The sequence below is a fragment of the Anomaloglossus baeobatrachus genome, chromosome 6 (assembly GCF_048569485.1).
Source record: "Anomaloglossus baeobatrachus isolate aAnoBae1 chromosome 6, aAnoBae1.hap1, whole genome shotgun sequence".
In the NCBI taxonomy this organism is placed as follows: Eukaryota; Metazoa; Chordata; class Amphibia; order Anura; family Aromobatidae; genus Anomaloglossus; species Anomaloglossus baeobatrachus.
The window spans coordinates 396,246,817-396,267,483 of NC_134358.1; the positions used below are offsets into that span (position 1 = coordinate 396,246,817).

Below are 20,667 nucleotides of genomic sequence, written 5' to 3' on the forward strand. Positions count from 1 at the left end.
CGCGTTTCACCTTCTTCCTCAGGGGACGTATGATGGACTAGTGTGGATCGAGGGTATATATGTGCTAGACAATCACCTTAATATCAAGAACATGTGTGTTAACCCCGTTGTTTGAATTGTGTGTATGGGGAAGCGTAACCGCCCCCAGGGGCGTCCCTTCCGGCTCATCGCACTGATAGCCCATCATGAACCGTTATGTCAGTATCTGTAAATACCCGGCCCACCAATGGGGCGCAGCATAGCCACAATCAGCCTCAGGCTGGCCGGACATGTCATCCCGCATAACATACGAGCAGTGTTGGAAAAGAGCATGCGCTAAGGCACGTAGGTGTACCGCGGCGTCCCTAGTTACCGTGATAAACTTTGTCGTCATAGTTGTGAAATTATGCGCCCACCAGGACTTTACTTCCGGATCATCATTCTGAGAGCCAATCATTGACTGTAACGTCAGTGCCCATAGTCACCCGGCCCGCCAATGGGGCACAGCGAAACCACGGCCGGCCTCAGGCTGGCCGGACACGTCAGCCCGCACAGCATGCGAGTAGTGCTGGAAGTGGGCATGCGTCCAGGCACATAAGCGTGCTGCGGCGTCCCTAGTTACCGTGATAAACTCAGTCGTCATGGTTGTTGGATTATACGCCCACCAGAACGTCACCTACGGCTCATCACATTAAGAGCCAATCATTGACCGTAACGTCAGTGCTAGTGATGAGCGAGCATGCTTGTTACTACTCGGTACTCGCACGAGTATCACTGTACTTGGGCTACTCGGCGGGTACCGAGTAATTTTGCAATACTCGTGCTTTACTCGTGGTCTTCATTTCTGCATGTTGGCGCTCTTTTGAGAGCCAGCCCTCATGCAGGGATTGGCTGGCAGACCACTGCAATGCCACAGCCCTCTTAGTTGTGGAATTGCAGTGATTGGCTGGCCTGCACAGCGTGACCGAGCCTTTATACCGGCCGGCGCGCTGTGCTCTGTACACAGCCATCTCATTTTCCCTGCTTTCCACGCCCACAGGCGCCTATGATTGGTTGCAGTGAGACACGCCCCCACGCTGAGTGACAGGTGTCACACTGCACCCAATCACAGCAGCCGGTGGGCGGGTCTATACTGTGCAGTAAAATAAATAAATAAATAATTAAAAAAAACGGCGTGCGGTCCCCCCAATTTTAATACCAGCCAGATAAAGCCATACAGCTGAAGGCTGGTATTCTCAGGATGGGGAGCTCCACGTTATGGGGAGCCCCCCACCCTAACAATATCAGTCAGCAGCTGCCCAGAATTGCCGCATACATTATATGCGACAGTTCTGGGGCTGTACCCGGCTCTTCCCGATTTACCCTAGTGCGTTGGCAAATCGGGGTAATAAGGAGTTAATGGCAGCCCATAGCTGCCACTAAATCCTAGATTAATCATGTCAGGCGTCTCCCCGAGATTCCTTCCATGATTAATCTGTAAATTACAGTTAAAAAACACACACACCCGAAAAATCCTTTATTAGAAATAAAAAACACTAACAAAGTCCCTCATTACCAATTTATTAACCCCGACAAACCCTCCATGTCCGGTGTACTCCACAGTCCTCCAGCGTCGCGTCCAGCTCTGCTGCATGGAAGTGACAGGAGCTGCAGAAGACACCGCCGCTCCGGTCACCTCCACGCAGCTAATGAAGGGAATAGCGCGATCAGCTGCTGTCAGTCAGGTAACTCCCGGCCACTGCTGGATCCAGCGGTGGCCGCGATTAACCTCAGTGACAGCAGCTGATCGCTATACTCACCTCAGTTGGTGCATGGAGCTGACTGGAGCGGCGGTGAGTAGCGCGATCAGCTGAGCTGTCACTGAGGTTACCCGCGGCCACCGCTGCATCCACCGCTGGATCCAGGTAACCTCAGTGACAGCTCAGCTGATTGCTATACTCATCTCATTAGCTGCGTGGAGGTGACCGGAGCGACGGTGTATTCTGCAGCTCCTGTCACTTCCATGCAGCAGAGCTGGACGCGACGCTGGAGGACTGTGGAGTACGCCGGACATGGAGGGTTTGTCGGGGTTAATAAATTGGTAATGAGGGACTTTGTTAGTGTTTTTTATTTCTAATAAAGGATTTTTCGGGTGTGTGTGTTTTTTAACTGTAATTTACAGATTAATCATGGAAGGAATCTCGGGGAGACACCTGACATGATTAATCTAGGATTTAGTGGCAGCTATGGGCTGCCATTAACTCCTTATTACCCCGATTTGCCAAAGCACCAGGGTAAATCGGGAAGAGCCGGGTACAGCCCCAGAACTGTCGCATCTAATGTATGCGGCAATTCTGGGCGGCTGCTGACTGATATTGTTAGGGTGGGGGGCTCCCCATAACGTGGAGCTCCCCATCCTGAGAATACCAGCCTTCAGCCGTATGGCTTTATCTGGCTGGTATTAAAATTGGGGGGACCGCACGCCGTTTTTTTTAATTATTTAATTATTTATTTCACTGCACAGTATACACACACCGGCTGCTGTGATTGGGTGCAGTGAGACAGCTGTCACTCAGTGTGGAGGCATGTCTCACTGCAACCAATCATAGGCGCCGAAAAGCAGGACAGCAGGGAATAGGAGATTGATTAATGAGCGGCCGGCTTTTTCAAAAGAGGAAAAGCCACCGGAGTTTGAACAGCTGTGCAGCGCCGCGGCAGTGATCGGGGAACGGTAAGTAAGAGAGAGGGGGGGGGGAACTGACCGACAGACTGTGAGAGGGGGACAGACAAGACAGAGAGAGACAGACCGACGGACTGAGGGAGATAGAATAAAAAAAAAAAAAATGACCGACATCGCTAGTAAAAAGCACAAAACGTGCGTTTTGGACATCGGAGTGCCACACAAGGTTTTCATGTAAAATCTTTCATGTATTAATCTCAAAAAGTAACATACACCAGCTCTATCTCACTATTGGGTATGTGCCCTTAACATTTCCGCCATGAAAATTCATTTTGGTGTCATTTTGGAAGGTTTTCTGGTGAGTCCGTAAAAATGGCGTAAAACTTGGACAAAATTGTTCACAGCTGTGACTTTTGAGTGATAAATGCTTCAAGGGGTCTTCCCCATGCTGATGCCATGTCATTTGAGCACTCTTCTGAGACTTTTGTGACATTTTTAGGGTTTCTACATGCTGCCGGGGGGTCATTTCACAAAAATACTCGGGTCTCCCATAGGATAACATTGGGCTCGGTGCTCGGGCCGAGTACACGAGTATCTTGGGAGGCTCGGCCCGAGCTTCGAGCACCCGAGCTTTTTAGTACTCGCTCATCACTAGTCAGTGCCCAAAATCACCCGGCCTGCCAATACAGCTCCAAAAAGAAACAAGAAGCCATATCAGCCTTGAACTCCTTGGCCATGGAAGGCAACATTGGAAATGCAGATGACTATGTAAGTGAACCCTAGCGAGATCGCTGCTGAGTCACGTTTTTTGTGACGCACCAGTGACCTCATTAGTGATCTTGCTATGTGTGACACTGAGCAGCGATCTGGCCCCTGCTGTGAGATCGCTTACACACAGTGCTGGTTCATTTTTTGGACGTTGCTCTCCCGCTGTGAAGCACACATCGCTGTGTTTGACAGCGAGAGAGCAACGATCTGAATGTGCAGGGAGCTGGCGTCTGGCAGCCTGCGGTAAGCTGTAACCAAGGTAAATATCGGGTAACCAAGTGAAGCCCTTTGCTTGGTTATCCGATATTTACCTTGGTTACTAGTGTCCACCGCTCTCACGCTGTCAGTGTCGGCTCTCGGCTCCCTGCTCCCTGCACAAGTAGCCGGAGTACACATCGGGTAAATAAGCAAAGCGGGTTTGCTTATTAACCCGATGTGTACTCTGGCTAGGAGTGCAGGGAGCCAGCGCTAAGCGGTGTGCGCTGGTAACCAAGGTAAATATCGGGTAAACAAGCAGTTGGTTACAAAATATTTACCTTAGTTACCAAGCGCAGCATCGCTTCCACGCGTCGCTGCTGGCTGGGGGCTGGTCACTGGTCGCTGGTGAGATCTGCCTGATTGACAGCTCAACAGCGACCATGTAGCGACGCACCAGCGATCCTGACCAGGTCAGATCACTGGTGGGATCGCTGGAGCATCGCTAAAGTGTGATGGTACCCTTACTCTATTAACAGAACAAAAACACCACAGGACACACAATTGCTTCCTACCTCACATGTTTTATGACACCCCTCACAGCACTTGATCTACGTATCTCTTTGATGTAGGCCTTTGGTGAGCTTTGGTATTATTCAGAGTTCATTGATATAATTGTGGGTTCAGCTATTGATATTACACACATTATATATATTGTCCATGTTGGCTACTAACATAGTATTTTTCACCTATTGTAATAAATAGGTGAAAAATAACAAAAACAATATGGTGAAATATGCAAAAACATATCAAAAGCACATATTTTGAGTTTTTCCTGCCAAGAGATGCATTTTTGATGGAGAAATTCCTGCTGCTGTTAAAAAAAAAAAACATTTAAAAACAATATATTGTTATAAAATATCCCAAACCAAAAAGTATTTTTGAACTGCTAAGTGCACAGAAAAGAAAGTGTTACTGTACCCTGTATAATAATCTCCTTCCAGTGCGCTACCTGACAGTGGAGGTCGGCACCCTAGTTATGATATGGCGCCCCCACTCACACTTGACTGTCTCTGAATTTCACCCAGTATTCCCACCAGAAAAGGTGCTTGTGCCTATTAAGATTAAAACATTCCCATTTTAACATTCCATTTTAACAGTGCAAAAGGCAACCAACAAAATCAGCCTAGCAGAGAAAATATGATACTAGGGAAGTCAATAATTTGTACTTAACACTCTCCTTTATTGATATCTGATGGTCTCACCTGGCGTATCGCCTCAACGCATTTCCCCTAATCTGGTTCCTCAGGAGACCAATAAGAATATCATCAAGATATAGCAGAATGTAATGGGGGCATTGTACCGCTGGATGATTGTCACGCATGTATGGCGCCCCTGAGGCTTCAGTCGCCACAGAGTATTGCACCTGATTTGAAGTGTAATGCTCCACCCGGATCCAGAGGTCGATACCGGTTTTACCACTCACACACTCAAATTCACAACCAAATTGCCCTCCTCAATGGGGACCAGGCTAGAGTAGGGTCTTAAGGTTGCCTTCAAACATGGGGGGCACCACCCACCAGTGACAGGGATTCGTGGGACGAGCAGGAACAAGGGGGAGTTAGGAGCCAACACAACAGTCAGAGGTTCTCCAGCAGGAGAGTAAGAGAGTAGACGCGCCTCACCGGTAATCTGGTGGGACACAGGAGTTGTGCACGCGGTTGCCGAGGGGAGAGCTTCATTGCTCCCTTAGAACCGGCGCCACACTAAGGGTGCAGGACCCTAAGAAAAATCACACTCCAAGTTGGTTTTCCAGAATCTGCTGGGACAGGGAGGTTTGAAGCTAACCTGGTAACAAACAGCCCAAAAGCACAGTACCAGAGAGGATCCGGGGCATTGGACTGGACCAGGTCCCATTGTAGAGCTGTGGTACCTGCAAAACAAGAGTACTACTCGAGACGAACTGGGGTCCCCAAGTAGCTTGAAGCCACGGGGATCCAATACACACGGCGCTAGGAGGCAGGAACCCATCGAGTACAAGACCATACTGACCGCTGAAAGAATTCGGATTCGTCTGAGACCATCACAGCGGGTGACCAGTACTATCCGTGCGAGCAGCACAAAGAGTGAGTAAAGACACCTGAAATCGCAGCATCTGACTCTGACTCTTGATTACTGTTGCCGCCGCCCCGTGCCTCGGCGCCAAACGCCATCACTACTCCTTTCATCATCCACCCTGGAGGACAGCGTCAGCAGCGGCGGCTAAATCCCTGGCCGAATACCACAGGTGGCGTCATGACAATTCATCCTACTACTACTCCCATCATCTTCTCTCCTTATTGGTGTACACCTCGGGGCAAGAAGCCGGACAGGCCACTGCGACATGCCCGATCATCACACCAACCCGGTGACAAGTAATGCAGGTACAAGACACCCCGTGCCTGATTCCACCTGCCCCCTGAGTGCTACATATGCGCACAAACCAGCGTTCCACACCGGAAGCGAAAATATTTTAAAAAAAATACAATAGAAAATTCTCTACAAATTATGTGTTTCGTATACATTTTTTTTTGCATATCTCTATTACTAGTTAAATTATACATCCATATACACCACACCAAAATAGTATCCTGCTGCAGGTGCTATTTGGTTATACACCTACATTGAATTTCCTATCTTGTCATTTGGAAAGAGATTGAATTTTGTAATATGTAAAAAAATGCAAACATTTAACCGTGCCTTCATACTTGTTTAAGAGTAAAATTTGCTAATAATTAAGACCAGACCTATATTGCTGCCAAACTTTACTTTTAAGTATATGAACCTACCTACCGGGTGTTTCCTATTTCATCCTTGGAAAGGTTTGAATAATTAGCAGCTAGGGTTGAACAACTAAGTGTCACATCTGAGTGTGAACATTCTTGTAGTACCAGCGTCCCTGCATTGCTCTGCCTCTTCCCAGCAGGAACGCTGACTTCCTCATCTCTACAGCCTGACTGCACCACCGTGCGTTGCTTCCCCACAGTATGCCATGTGCGTCTCTGCTGCCTTCATGCTGCACAGGTCCCTCGTAAGCGCGATTAGGGCATGTGCGTGCATGCTCTCCCTCTTAAAGGGCCAGCACACTAATTCCTGAAAGTGCCTCTCAAAGGCACTAGGTTTTTAAGGCATCCTCCCAGTAGGGGAGGTGCCTGAGCAACATGGTCAGTTCGTTAATCTATGTCCGCCTAGCTAGCTAGTTGTCAGGTCCCTTTTGTCACCAGTTCCCTGCCGTACCTCCTTTGCAAGTCAATCCTGCTGTACTTTGTCTCAGCCGTCCTTTTCGCACCTGCCAGCACAAGAGACTCTGCACCTGAGCCCATCCCTGCCCTGGGGGTTTGCTGCCACAGTCTTGGACATAGCATGCATAGTATAGCTACTATGTCTGATCGACACCATGTTAAAATATCCAAAATGTTTGACAAATGGAAATTTTGGAAGCAGTAAAGGAAATTTACAGGTGATATTTTGGCCATACCTTTTCCAAGCCAAAAACAAGGATTGATCTAGACCTTTAATGTAAAATGAATTTCTCATATAAAGGAATTCCAATATACTTCAGATTTCAATACATTTGAAGGATTAAACACTGCTTATACACAAAACCTGTTACAAGAAAAACATGGTGTTTCATTGTCCATCCTCCATATTAAGTTTGAACTTATTTTAAAGCATATGTCAATCTCATATTTCCAGCAACAGTCCCATTTACTCATTATCCATTTCTTCTTAAAACACAAATATAATTTCTACATCAGCACTATAGGTGCTGGGACTTTTTTTCCCTTTCTTTTCAGCATGTGAGGCACCCCAGTGGCCTGGTTGTCACAGTAGTGTTGCCCCCACAGAGGGGTTAATACTGGAAGCAAGCGAGGGGTCCCTTGGTCAGTAAGTACCTACATTCAACACAGTTCCTACTCCGGGCCAGCAGTGGGAGCTCTAAACCTGGTGTTCTGGGGAGCTTCCCAGAAGCTCTGACCTGGGGGAGGAGTTAGAGGAGTGACAGTTGGGAGTTGACCGTTGGAGAGAGAGGAGTTTGAGCCAGGAGTTTGAGGAGAGCAGACCGGTTTTTCCTGAGGTCGGGAACTGAGAGAAGTTCGGCCTAGGGGAACGGACTTTGACAAAGAGGCAAAAAGGAGGAAGACTCTGGGGAGTGGAGCTAAGTCCAGAAGGGCACGCTAGAAACCGGACACCGGAGTCCATGGCTGCTCGAGTATTAGAGCCTCGGTAGCTAAATCTGGAGGGCAGGAGGATTACAAATCTCTTGGCCCCAACAGACCACCTGAAGGCAAAGCCGCAGATTAGGAACCGGGAGCCGCTCTCAGCAAAGCGGTACTGCGACTGCCCACGCAGTCTGCTATACGGGTGAGAGAATTACCACAAGTGACAGAGGAGAGGGCCTCAGCCTAGCTAAAGCTGCGAGGGCCGTGAAAACCAGGAAAGAGCGTAGCGGGTAGGTCTCACACCCACCTGGCCAGGGAGGCTTCCCCGACTGCTTCCAGGTTATTCGGACCACCATCATCACCACCTGTACCAGTCTCCCAGGACTTCCTCACCGGTTACCGAGTAAAGAGAAAGGTAACGAAACTGCAGTCCTTGTCCGTTATTGTCCACATTCCTGGCCCTGCACCCTGAAGCCCACCAGTTGCCCAAAAATAGACTCTTCAATGGTTGCTCCGGGGTCCTGGTCCACCTGTGTTGAGCAATATCACCTCAGCTGTGCCATTAACCTTTACCTTTGGGAATTCACAGCGCAGCGGCGGCCCACATAGCCGCAGTACCACATGTGGAGTCATGAACCTTTACTTTAAACTACAACTCCCATGATTATAATCATCATCCCTTTATTATTGAAAGACACCACCAGGGTTATGGAACCGGGCCACGCCGCCACGACATTACCGGACTAGTCCGGCCCGGTAACGAGTACTCCCCAGCCCTGGAGCTGGACGTGTCACATGCCCTGTGCTTGCCATTGTCCAATAGCTTGCCTCCCCTGAACTGAAAGCCACATTGTCCAATAGCTTGCTTCTCCTGAACTGAAAGCCATTTAAGCAGTTAGACAGACAGAAGAGCAAGAGCAGAGATACAAAGACCCATCCACCAATTCCTGTTTTCCACATTAGCATCTCTGCTGCAAGAGACGGATTACACTTTATAACAGACAGTGGGCATCAAGTTAGACAAAAAAGGGGTACTTTGTGTCAAGCACTTTTTAGGTTTAGAGCAGACAACATAATTTTCTATAAACTGACTTGCACTGTGCCTATTTACATTATTTACCAAATAAGATCAAGTTATCTGACAGTACAGAGACCAATTATGATTTATTAATCTTATAAAAATAACTTGATATTTCAGCCACACAGGGTCACTACAAATTACCAAATTATATATTTCTATATACTAAAATATTGGATAATTTGCTAAGGAACAGCCTTGAAAGTAAAAATATCTGATTTCAATATTTGATTGATCTGTGACCTTTTCTTTCTCAATTCATCACAACACAGAACTCCGTAATATTTATGAACAAAAATAACACAAGTTATTATTGTAAAACATTATAGTAAATATTAAATTGTTGCAGTCTTTTGTTAATATGAACAATCATTTCTCGAATGTTTGTATGGGAATCTCTGAAGTTTCTGTATTTTATGAGCAAAGTACTAGACTATAGAAAACACTCTAACAAAAGCAATGTTTACTGGATGCTTACTTGGTTTAGTAATAAATCCTTCAAGTCTCTTGAAGTAAGAGAAGTTGGAAAAATATTCTTTTGCTTCTGTTTTTTCATGTAGGCATAAAAATCTCCAGAGGGTATTAACTGCAGACAATGTTGTATGTTACTGTCGCCCAGATCTCAATCTTGATTGGCCAGACGCCTCTCACCATGGTATAATGTAGATTTACAACCTCAATGTGCTGCATTCTAGCAGACTGTGCTGTCTTAAGCATTTTAGATAAATATTTCCCCATACACTCTGAGTTAGGTTAACTAGCTATTGGCAACACAGATAACAGCTTTAAGCTTACAGTTACATTTTCTATCCAAAATGCCTGTATGGCCAGTTACAAAGCTAAATTGGTCTCTGGAGAGTAGGAAAACACTGGACTTATTTATCAACCCACATGTCACTTTAAGAGCTTTTGGCACTTTACCAGACTCTATGAATTCGTCTTTCACTTCAGACACAATGAGATATCTAGTAAAGCAAAATGTACGGTACATTTGTTCCGTACATATTGTAATATCTTATACTTAAATTTGTTGTTCTGCTTGCTTTTTTTGCAATGAAAATATATAAATACATCTAAATCAACAATTTGAGGTTTAATATATAGATCATTTACTTTTTACACGGTGTCTCAAAAGAAAGAAAACACCCGTATAAAATTCTAATAGATCTGCAGGTGGAAATGCAATTTTAGACACAAGTGTGTGAAAGAGGAAACATTTCAGCCATGCCACCAATAGTTTGAACATATTGAACTCAACTTCAGTTTTTTAGATGGAAAGGTGGAACCTTTGGTGTAGAGGTGGAACTTCAGTTTTTTAGATGGAAATGTTGAAACAGTGCTTTTTCTTCTATACAGGTAATGTAAGGGATTATCTGAAGTAGAATGTGCTAAAGGCCATGTCACACTAAGCAACATCGCTGATGAGTCACACTTTTTGTGACGTAACAGCGATCCTTCTAGCGACGTTGCTGTGTGTGACATCCAGCAACAATCTGGCCCCTGCTGTGAAGTTGTTGGTTGTTGCTGAATGGCTTGGACCATTTTTTGGTTGTTGGTGTCCCGCTGGGCAACATGTCTGACACCATATCAACAACCAGCAACTAGTTGGCGACTCAGAATTCAGCAACGCAGGCATGGTTTAGCCTTTCCTTTACAACGCCCTCTTCAAATCTGATTGGTGGTCACAACTAGGCAAAAGGTCTCACTTCCGTCCTTTGTTCACGAGCACATACAGCTTTTTCAGATCGTAGTAGAGACCTCCAGGCTTGCATGCTGGTTTGCGGTTCTTATTTAAGCTATCCAGGCTTCTGACTTCAACGTCGATTCATCTTCCACCTCGTACTAGAGACCTCCAGGCTTGCGTGCTGGTTTGCGGATCTTATTAACGGCTTCTTCAACTCCGATTGGTGGTCACGACTGCGGCTTTGCTTGATAAAGAAGGCAACGAGGTCGCACTTATGTTCTCTGTTAACTGCTTTTTGGATCACACTAGAGACCTCCGTGCTTTCATCTTCCACCTTCTGATAGTTATATTACATTTCTGTGGTAGGTATAATTTGCGGTCTTGTTTGATATCACTGTATTCTGCATTGTGTTCATGTTTTGACACTTGCAAGCCTATACTGCTTATTGTCAGTATTCATCTTGTCTTTCTGCTGCATTTTATGTGTGTGCAATTATAATAAATTAGTTATTTTTTTGGTTGATACTTATATCATTTATCATTTTATTTTGCAGTTTGCACATCATGAACCACACCGAGCGTGCTGTTTTGGTTTCTGCATTGCTGATTGAGGCAGCTCGGCAAGAATATGAGGCACAGATGCGTTAAAAAAGAAGGCGTCGCATGTGGACCATAGAGTGGCTGCTGAAGAGGTCCCAATTATACCACATGCGACTAGTAAGAGAGCTGCAGGACAAGAATCCTCATGATTTTCGGAACTATCTGCGCATGTCAGAGGAATCTTTCAAATTAATACTGCAGAGTGTCAAGCCATATATTCAACGGCAGAAAACACGAATGCGTGCTGCTGTCCCGGCAGAGGAAAGATTGGCCATCACACTGCGTTTCCTCGCCACTGGACGCTCACTGCAAGACTTACATTTTTCTGCAGCCATTTCAAGGCCACTGCTCAGTACTATAATTCCCGAGACATGTAATACGATTGTCCGCAGTCTCAGGAGCTACATGCAGTTTCCCAAAACAAAAGAGGAATGGATAAAGGTTGCCTCAGATTTTGACCATCTTTGGCAGTTCCCTAACTGTGGTGGGGCTTTGGACGGGAAGCATGTGAGGATCACCCAACCACGGATCCTATTTCTTCAATTACAAGGGCTATTTTAGCGTCATTATGATGGCCCTAGTTGATGCCAATTAAGAATTTATAACTGTTGAAGTTGGCATGAATGGAATGGTTTCCGATGGGGGGGTTTTAGAGCACACACGTTTTGGAGAGCAATTGGACAACGCTGAACTGAATTTGCCACCCAACTCTGAGACTAGAGACAACCTTAATTTTGTGTTTGTCAATGATGAGGCATTCCTGCTTCATGCAAATCTTGTAAAACCATTCCCCCAAAAAAGTCTGACGGTGGAAAGACGAATTTTCAATTACCGTCTGTCAAGGGCCTGTCAAGTTGTTGAAAACGCTTTTGGGATCATGGCCAATCGTTTTCGAGTTTTCCACACACCTATAAACATGAAGCTTGAATCAATAGACTGTGTTGTTTTGGCCTTTTGCGTGTTGCACAACTTTCTTCGGCGGCGCGATGCTATTGGGTACTGACCGCCTGGCTTTGTGGACTCTGTAGACCCAACAAATGGGGAAGTGGAGCTTGGTGAATAGCGTGAAAACGATCCCACAATTGCAGGCCTTCAACCAGTCGTGCACGGCAGAACCAAGGATGATGCGAAGGCCTGCCGAGAAAACTACTGCCAATATTTTAATGGCCCTGGTGCTGTTACTTGGTAGCATCAGAATTTATAGTGGTATACTGATATAAACTATAAACTATATACTATAAACAATCCTTTCATTTTGTGTAATCATGAGTAATAAACGTAACATTTTACTTTTTAAACTACTTGTTGTTTTTTGAAAAACTAATGGTCCGTCCATGTACCATGTTTCCACAAAAATAAGCCACAGTTTGTAGTGCTGCAGTCTTTAGTGCGGTCTGCACGTAGACCCCGCTCTGTGTATGGAAGGGGTTACATGCAGAGCGCATGAAATCTGCTTTTGTTCTGCAGTGATTATATAGATATATATGTATCTCTATCTATATATACATATATATATATATATATAAATATTTATATGGATATATCTCTATATATATACATATATATATATATATATATATATATCTATATCTATCTAGACATCTATATTTTATATATATATATATATATATATATATATATATATATATATATACATACAGTGCCTACAAGCAGTATTCAACCCCCTGCAGATTTAGCAGGTTTGATAAGATGCAAATAAGTTAGAGCCTGCAAACTTCAAACAAGAGCAGGATTTATTAACAGATGCATAAATCTTACAAACCAACAAGTTTAGTTAAGTTACTACAAGCTCAGTTAAATTTTAATAAATTTTCAACATAAAAGTGTGGGTCAATTATTATTCAACCACTAGGTTTAATATTTTGTGGAATAACCCTGGTTTGCAATTACAGCTAATAATCGTCTTTTATAAGACCTGATCAGGCCGACACAGGTCTCTGGAGTTATCTTGGCCCACTCCTCCATGCAGATCTTCTCCAAGTTATCTAGGTTCTTTGGGTGTCTCATGTGGACTTTAATCTTGAGCTCCTTCCACAATTTTTCAATTGGGTTAAGGTCAGGAGACTGACTAGGCCACTGCAACACCTTGATTTTTTTCCCTCTTGAACCAGGCCTTGGTTTTCTTGGCTGTGTGCTTTGGGTCGTTGTCTTGTTGGAAGATGAAATGACGACCCATCTTAAGATCCTTGATGGAGAAGCGGAGGTTCTTGGCCAAAACCTCCAGGTAGGCCGTGCTATCCATCTTCCCATGGATGCGGACCAGATGGCCAGGCCCCTTGGCTGAGAAACAGCCCCACAGCATGATGCTGCCACCACCATGCTTGACTGTAGGGTTGGTATTCTTGGGGTCGTATGCAGTGCCATCCAGTCTCCAAACGTCACGTATGTGGTTGGCACCAAAGATCTCGATCTTGGTCTCATCAGACCAGAGAACCTTGAACCAGTCTGTCTCAGAGTCCTCCAAGTGATCATGAGCAAACTGTAGACGAGCCTTGACATGACGCTTTGAAAGTAAAGGTACCTTACGGGCTCGTCTGGAACGGAGACCATTGCGGTGGAGTACGTTACTTATGGTATTGACTGAAACCAATGTCCCCACTGCCATGAGATCTTCCCGGAGCTCCTTCCTTGTTGTCCATGGGTTAGCCTTGACTCTTCGGACAAGCCTGGCCTCGGCACGGGTGGAAACTTTCAAAGGCTGGCCAGGCCGTGGAAGGCTAACAGTAGTTCCATAAGCCTTCCACTTCCGGATGATGCTCCCAACAGTGGAGACAGGTAGGCCCAACTCCTTGGAAAGGGTTTTGTACGCCTTGCCAGCCTTGTGACCCTCCACGATCTTGTCTCTGATGGCCTTGGAATGCTCCTTTGCCTTTCCCATGTTGACCAAGTATGAGTGCTGTTCACAAGTTTGGGGAGGGTCTTAATTAGTCAGAAAAGGCTGGAAAAAGAGATAATTGATCCAAACATGTGAAGCTCATTGCTCTTTGTGCCTGAAATACTTCTTAATACTTTAGGGGAACCAAACAGAATTCTTGTGGTTTGAGGGGTTGAATAATAAATGACCCTCTGAATAAACTTTTCACAATTTAAAAAAAAAAAATAAAAAAAGAAATAACATTCTTTTTTGCTGCAGTGCATTTCACACTTCCAGGCTAATCTACAGTCCAAATGTCACAATGCCAAGTTAATTTCGAATGTGTAAACCTGCTAAATCTGCAGGGGGTTGAATACTACTTGTAGGCACTGTATATATATATATATATATATATATATATATATATATATATATATATATATATATATATATATGGGAGGGAATTTTGGGCTCTTCTTCACTTGCGATTTGCATGTGCGAGTGCGATTTGAAAAAAAAAAAAAACAGATCACACCAATGCAAATCGATGAAGCCGTCTACTCTATATAACTTTTCCTAAAGAGGTCGTAGTTGCGTCACGGAATCTGCGACCAAAACGACATCCCTTTTGCATTTTTCTCAAAATTGTTTGTGCGCACGCAGTTGGTGCTAAAGCGACCCTTGACGCACCGTATGCGTCATGGCGGGAGTCCGTTCCTATAGTTCCTCTGGTGACCGACTTCACTGATTTGTAGTTGAAAGTGACAGTTTCACTTTCACCTTCAATCATAACAATTGTAATATGTCACCAATCAAACTTGGAGAAATATTACAATCCAGCCATGTCCGAAGATGCAATATCTTCGGACATTGGCTGGAGCAGGGTCACCTCCCCACCACCAATCTGATTGCAGCTGGCATCCATGTGACACTATGCATCCAATCATGCGAAGAGGTGTGACCTGCGCTGCCGACGTAGACGCAACTGCGACAGATCACAAAACATGGCGGCACGCAGGCGAGCTGCAGCTTGGGGGGAGGCTGAGGTCCGGTTTTTGATAAGGGAAGTGGATGCTCGTGACTATGAATGTTACGAGTCTCATGAGCATCCACTTCTCCATAAAAAAACAGTGTTAAGGAGGATCCAGCGAGGTCTGAGGAGAAGATTCCGTGTGGAAGATTGGCCTCATTCCTGGAGAACAAATCACACATGTCATCAAGAAGATGTCAACTAGAGATGAGCGATGTTCGAGGTTCGCAAATTTCATGTTCGAGTGATTTTGGGGGGTGTTCGAGTCGTTCGACGAACTCGAACGAATTGGTAAAAGTTCGGTAGCTCGAGTTACGTTCGAGAACGGTTCGATCAACAAAAAACCTAGCTAGTTACTAGCTGACTTTTCACCGTAATAGTGTGAGTCACTGTGAATCACGCTATTATCAAAATTCAGCGTATAGTGTGCGGGGGGGGGATGGGGTTTAGATCAGTGCTGCTGCTGAGTGCTGAAAGAATGCCGATCGCCATTTTATTTTTTTTTTTTTCCCTAACCGAGCGTACAGTGGGGTGGGCCAGGCTGTCAGCACATCACAGAGACACACACTGCAAAGTGGATTTTTGCAAGACAAGCAAGGGCATGTGTCATAGGTTGGGCATGTCACATGTCTTTGCTCTATAAGATCCAGCCATTTTCTCCATCGCCACCATTAGCTCTCTGCTGCGGGTGGGTGACAGTCACTGCTCCTGCTCCCGCTGCTTCTGCTGTGTGCACTATAGCCATACAGTGCAATCTACACAGCGCTTTAGGGATTAGGGACTACTTGTTATTTCAGACCTTTTCAGGGCTGCATTACAGCTGTTCATTGGCATTGTTGCTAGGCAGGTCCATGCAAACATTGTGCAGGGCTTTAGATAACAGCGTCTGGCTACATCAGCTCCTCCCAAGTCCTTGCTGCATTTTCTGATTGGCAGGGATAGAAACTGAGGCTTCCTTTGCTGTCCTGCTAGCTACAGCACCTGTGCATTCCACCCTCCTGCCCATTTTTGCTACGCTATTTTTATAGCAAACAGTGCTGACACAAAGTGGCATCCAAAAAGTGTCTGCTATACTAACTTAGTGTCCCACTGGTGCCAAGCAAGGTACACCACCTCTGCATTCTACCCTCCTGCCCATTATTGCTACGCTATTTATATAGCAAACAGTGCTGACACTTAGTGGCATCCAAAAAGTGTCTGCTATACTAACTTAGTGTCCCACTGGTGCCAAGCAAGGTACACCACCTCTGCATTCTACCCTCCTGCCCATTTTTGCTACGCTATGCTATTTATTTAGCAAACAGTGCTGACACTTAGTGGCATCCAAAAAGTGTCTGCTATACTAACTTAGTGTCCCACTGGTGCCAAGCAAGGTACACCACCTCTGCATTCTACCCTCCTGCCCATTTTTGCTACGCTATTTTTATAGCAAACAGTGCCTACAGTTTTAGGGCCATAGTTGCATTGTCAGGGATAGTCAGTGTTGTTTCTTTAGCAGTCAATAAAGCTAGACCACCTCTGCATTGTACACCACCGCTCCATTTTTGCTATGACATTTGAAGTGTCCAATCTGGTCACAAACAAAATGAGTGGTAAAAGGACAGATGCTGGTGGAAAGGGGAACAGGCGTGTTGGAAAGGGAAAAAAAGTTTGTGTCCATGGGGGAGATGGTAAAGCTACAGTAACATCTGCTGAAGAAAGGCCACCTTCAAGCAAAAGTAAGATGTTTACTACTTTCTGTGGATAATTCGATGTGCTCCCTTTTTTACAGAACAGAACTACTGTAACAAAGGTAGATGATGCACAAAAAAAGAACATGCTTGAATGGATCGCAAGTGCTCCAACAAGTGGCCTCTCCTCCACCTCAATTTCAACATCCAAAAAACAACAGTCCTCTGAGATGTCACCCCAATTGCACTTGCTTTCTCCCAGCTCTCAAGTATCCACTCGCCCTGCAGAGTATGGTATAACAGAGATGGCTGAGTCTGCAGAGCTGTTCAGTCACACTATAGGCTGGGAATCAGAGGTCTGCTCCCAAGCTACAGAGAGTACAGACCAGGAAATGGTCTGCAGTAATGCCCAGAAGCTTTGTGAGTCTGATTCAGGTTCTGATGACAAAGTTTCTGAGCATAATGTAGACCCTCATTCATAAACTGTAACACCTCTTGGTGGAGACAATGAGGAACATACTGATGACGATGAGACTCAGATACCTGATTGGAATGACAACTTAACTATTCAGTCAGGGCAGGAAGAGGTTAGGTCTGAGGGCGAGGGGAGTGCAAACACTACGGTTGATGATGAAGTTCTAGAGCCCACTTACTGTCAACCCACAGTCAGGCACTCGAGGAGGTCAGCAGAGGCGGTGGAGGAGGATGAGACTGATGACGAGGTTATCTTGCGCCTTCCTGGACAAAGATGAGTACTGGCAGCATGTCAACAACTGCATCCTCAGCCACAACTCTGCCTCTGAGCACAAGTCGGGGTGGCTCTGCAGGTCGCATGGGCTCTAATAGTTGCATTGCCTGGTCCTTTTTTGACATTGCAAAGGATCACCCAACTCATGTGATCTGTAGGCTTTGTCGCCAATCTGTAAGTAGAGGACAAAAACTCACTAGTTTGACTACTTTGTCCATGAACCGTCACATGAATAGCAAGCATAAGTCCCAGTGGGAAGCTCACTGTGCTACAATGCGTCCTAGCGGAGCGGAACAACCACCGTCTGCCCTTTCAACTGCATCCGCGCGCTCTTCATCCTCTATGACTGTGGGGACAGCTGTCACACATGTTTTTCTACGCAGACCTTCCACCTCTTTAACCACAACAGGCAGTTTGCATGGCAGGTCATCATCAGTTGTTTTGGGGGGGAAACAGGTGCTGTTGTACAGCTCTCTCTGACATCGAGAGCACCAACTTTGGATGAAGGCAATATCATTTCTCCGCCTGCACTTTCCTCACAGACCAGTTTTCCAGGGACACCCTACTCCACACCGTCTCCGCACAGCAGCCAGATCTCGGTCCCTCAGATGTGGACAATTAAAAGGCCATTTCCTCCGAGCCATGACAAAGCTAAGAGGTTGACTTTCACCCTCTGCAAGCTGTTGGCTACAGAAATGCTGCCTTTCCACCTGGTGGACACAGAGGATTTTCGAGACCTTATGTCCGTCGCAGTGCCCCTGTACCAGATGCCCAGTCGCCACTACTTCTCCAAGAAAGGTGTGCCTGCGTTACACCAGCATGTCGCACACAACATCACCGCTTCCTTGAGAAACTCTGTGTGTGAAAGGTAGAGATGAGCGATGTTCGAGGCTCGAGGTTCGCCAATTTCATGTTCGAGTGATTTTGGGGGGTGTTCGAGACGTTCAACGAACTCGAGCCTTTTACTAAAAGTTCGGGAGTTTGAGTTACGTTCGAGAACGGTTCGAGCAGCAAAAGCGTGGCTTTTCACAGTAAGCATGTGCGCACCTTTCGTATCTGCATGCGTCCTGCGTCCCCAGCACAATCCCTCTCTCTTTCCTACTCACCAATCACAGGAGTCTCGCTGCACGGCTGTCACAAATCTCCAGCGGCATTTCCTTTATTGAAAATGGCTGCCACTTCATTATTCAATTAGTTATTCTGTGCTTTCCCCAACCACCGGTGCCCATGATTGGTTGCAGTAAGACACCTGCCCACGCTGAGTGACAGCTGTCTCACTGTAACCAATCACAGCCGCCGGGGGGGCGGCTCTATATCGTGCAGTAATATAAATAAATAAATAAAAAAAAAAATGCAGTTTGCCCCATATTTGATACCAGCCAGAATAAAGCCACATGGATGGAGGCTGGTATTATCAGGATGGGGAGCGCCACATTATGGGGAGCCCACCACCCTAAAAATATCATCCAGCAGCCGCCCGGAATTGCCGCATCCATTAGATGCGACAGTCCCGGGACTCCACCCAGCTCATCACAAATTGCCCTGGTGCGGTGGCAATCGGGGTAATAAGAGGTTAATCATGACAAGCGTCTCCCCGAGATACCTTCCATGATTAACCTGAAAGTGAAAGTAAAGAAACACACACAGCAAAAAATCCTTTATTTGGAATAAAAAACAAAAAATACCTCATTTATCTTTTTATTAAATTCCCCAAACAACAATCCAGGTCCGAAGTAATCTACACGACACTGTCAGCTCTGCTACATGAAGATGACAGGGAGCGATCTGTGTTCTCTCCAGCAGCACCTGAAGTGAGCCGCGCTGTCACCAGGACTTCAGTCTGCAATGCAGAAGTCAAGATTACCAAATCTGCCTATGCTTTTCATTAGAGGCAGTGGCTGAATGGATAGAGCTCCCGTCTAAGAAACAGTACTTCACGAGTTTGCGTCCCGGTAAAAACATTAATTTATTTTAAATTATAATTATTATTTATTTATAATTATAATTTAATTTAATTATGCACTGAGGGGAGGAGCCGGACATCAGCTGTGAGCTGCGGGACACACCTCTAAAATCAGAGCAGTTCACGGAATGAGGCTGCATTGCTCTCTCTCTTCTCTCTCTCTCTCTTTCTCTTTTTCTCTCTTTTTCTTTCTCTCTCTTTCTCTCTCTCTCTCTTTCTCTCTCTTTCTCTTTCTCTTTCTCTCTCTCTTTCTCGCTCTCTCTCTCTCTTTCTTTGTCTCTCTCTCTCTCTTTCTCTCTCTCTTTCTCTCTCTCTCTTTCTCTCTCTCTTTCTCTCTCTTTCTCTCTCTCTCCCTCTCTCTCTCTCCTCTCTCTCTCTTTTTCTCTCTCATTTTCTATCTTTTTCTCTCTCATTTTCTGTCTCTCTTTTTCCCTCTCTCTCTCCCCTCTCTCTCTTTTTCTCTTTCTCTCTCTCTTTTTCTTTCTCTTTTTCTCAGTCTCTCGTTTTCTATATTTTTCTCTCTATTTTTGCTCAGTCTCTCTTTTTCCCTCTCTCTCCTCTCTCTCTTTTTCTCTCTTTCTTTCTCTCTCTTTTTCTCTCTCTGTTTCTCAGTCTCTCGTTTTCTATATTTTTCTCTCTTTCTCAGTCTCTCTTTTCATCTTTCCCTCTCTCTCCTCTCTTTTTCTCTCTTTCTCTCTCCCCCTCTCTCTCTCCTTCTCTCTCTTTCTCTCTCTCTTTCTCTCTCTCTTTCTCTCTCTCTCACTCTCTCTTTCTCTCTCTCTTTTTCTCTCTCTTTCTTTTTCTCTGTGTCTTTTTCTCTCTCTCTCTTTTTCTCAGTCTCTCTTTTTCTATTTTTCCCTCTCTCTAGCTCTTTTCTCTCTCTCTCCTCTCTCTCTCTCTTCTCTTTCTCTTCTCTCTCTCTTCTCTCTCCTCTCTCCTCTCTCTTCTCTCTCTCTTCTCTCTCCTTTCTCTCTTCTCTCTCTTCTCTCTCCTCTCTCTCTTCTCTCTCTATTTTCTCTCTCTTTTCTATATCTTCTCTCTCTTTCTCTCTCTTTCTCTTTCTCTTTCTCTCTCTCTCTTTTTCTCAGTCTCTCTTTTTTTATTTTTCCCTCTCTCTAGCTCTTTTATCTCTCTCCTCTCTCTCTCTTCTCTTCTCTCTCTCTTCTCTCTCCTCTCTCTCCTCTCTCTTCTCTCTCTTCTCTCTCCTTTCTCTCTT

The 20,667-nt window shown here is 45.4% G+C and overlaps 1 long non-coding RNA gene across 1 annotated transcript in view; it reads right to left on the bottom strand.

The window, feature by feature from the left end:
* The window catches only part of LOC142243304 (uncharacterized), a 104,391-nt gene extending 94,694 nt beyond the window's left edge, over positions 1-9,697 (bottom strand). The window contains exon 1 of the long non-coding RNA XR_012724349.1: positions 9,360-9,697. This is a non-coding gene — a long non-coding RNA (uncharacterized LOC142243304). The remainder of the gene's footprint in view (positions 1-9,359) is intronic.
* Between the last annotated feature and the right edge of the window lie 10,970 nt (positions 9,698-20,667).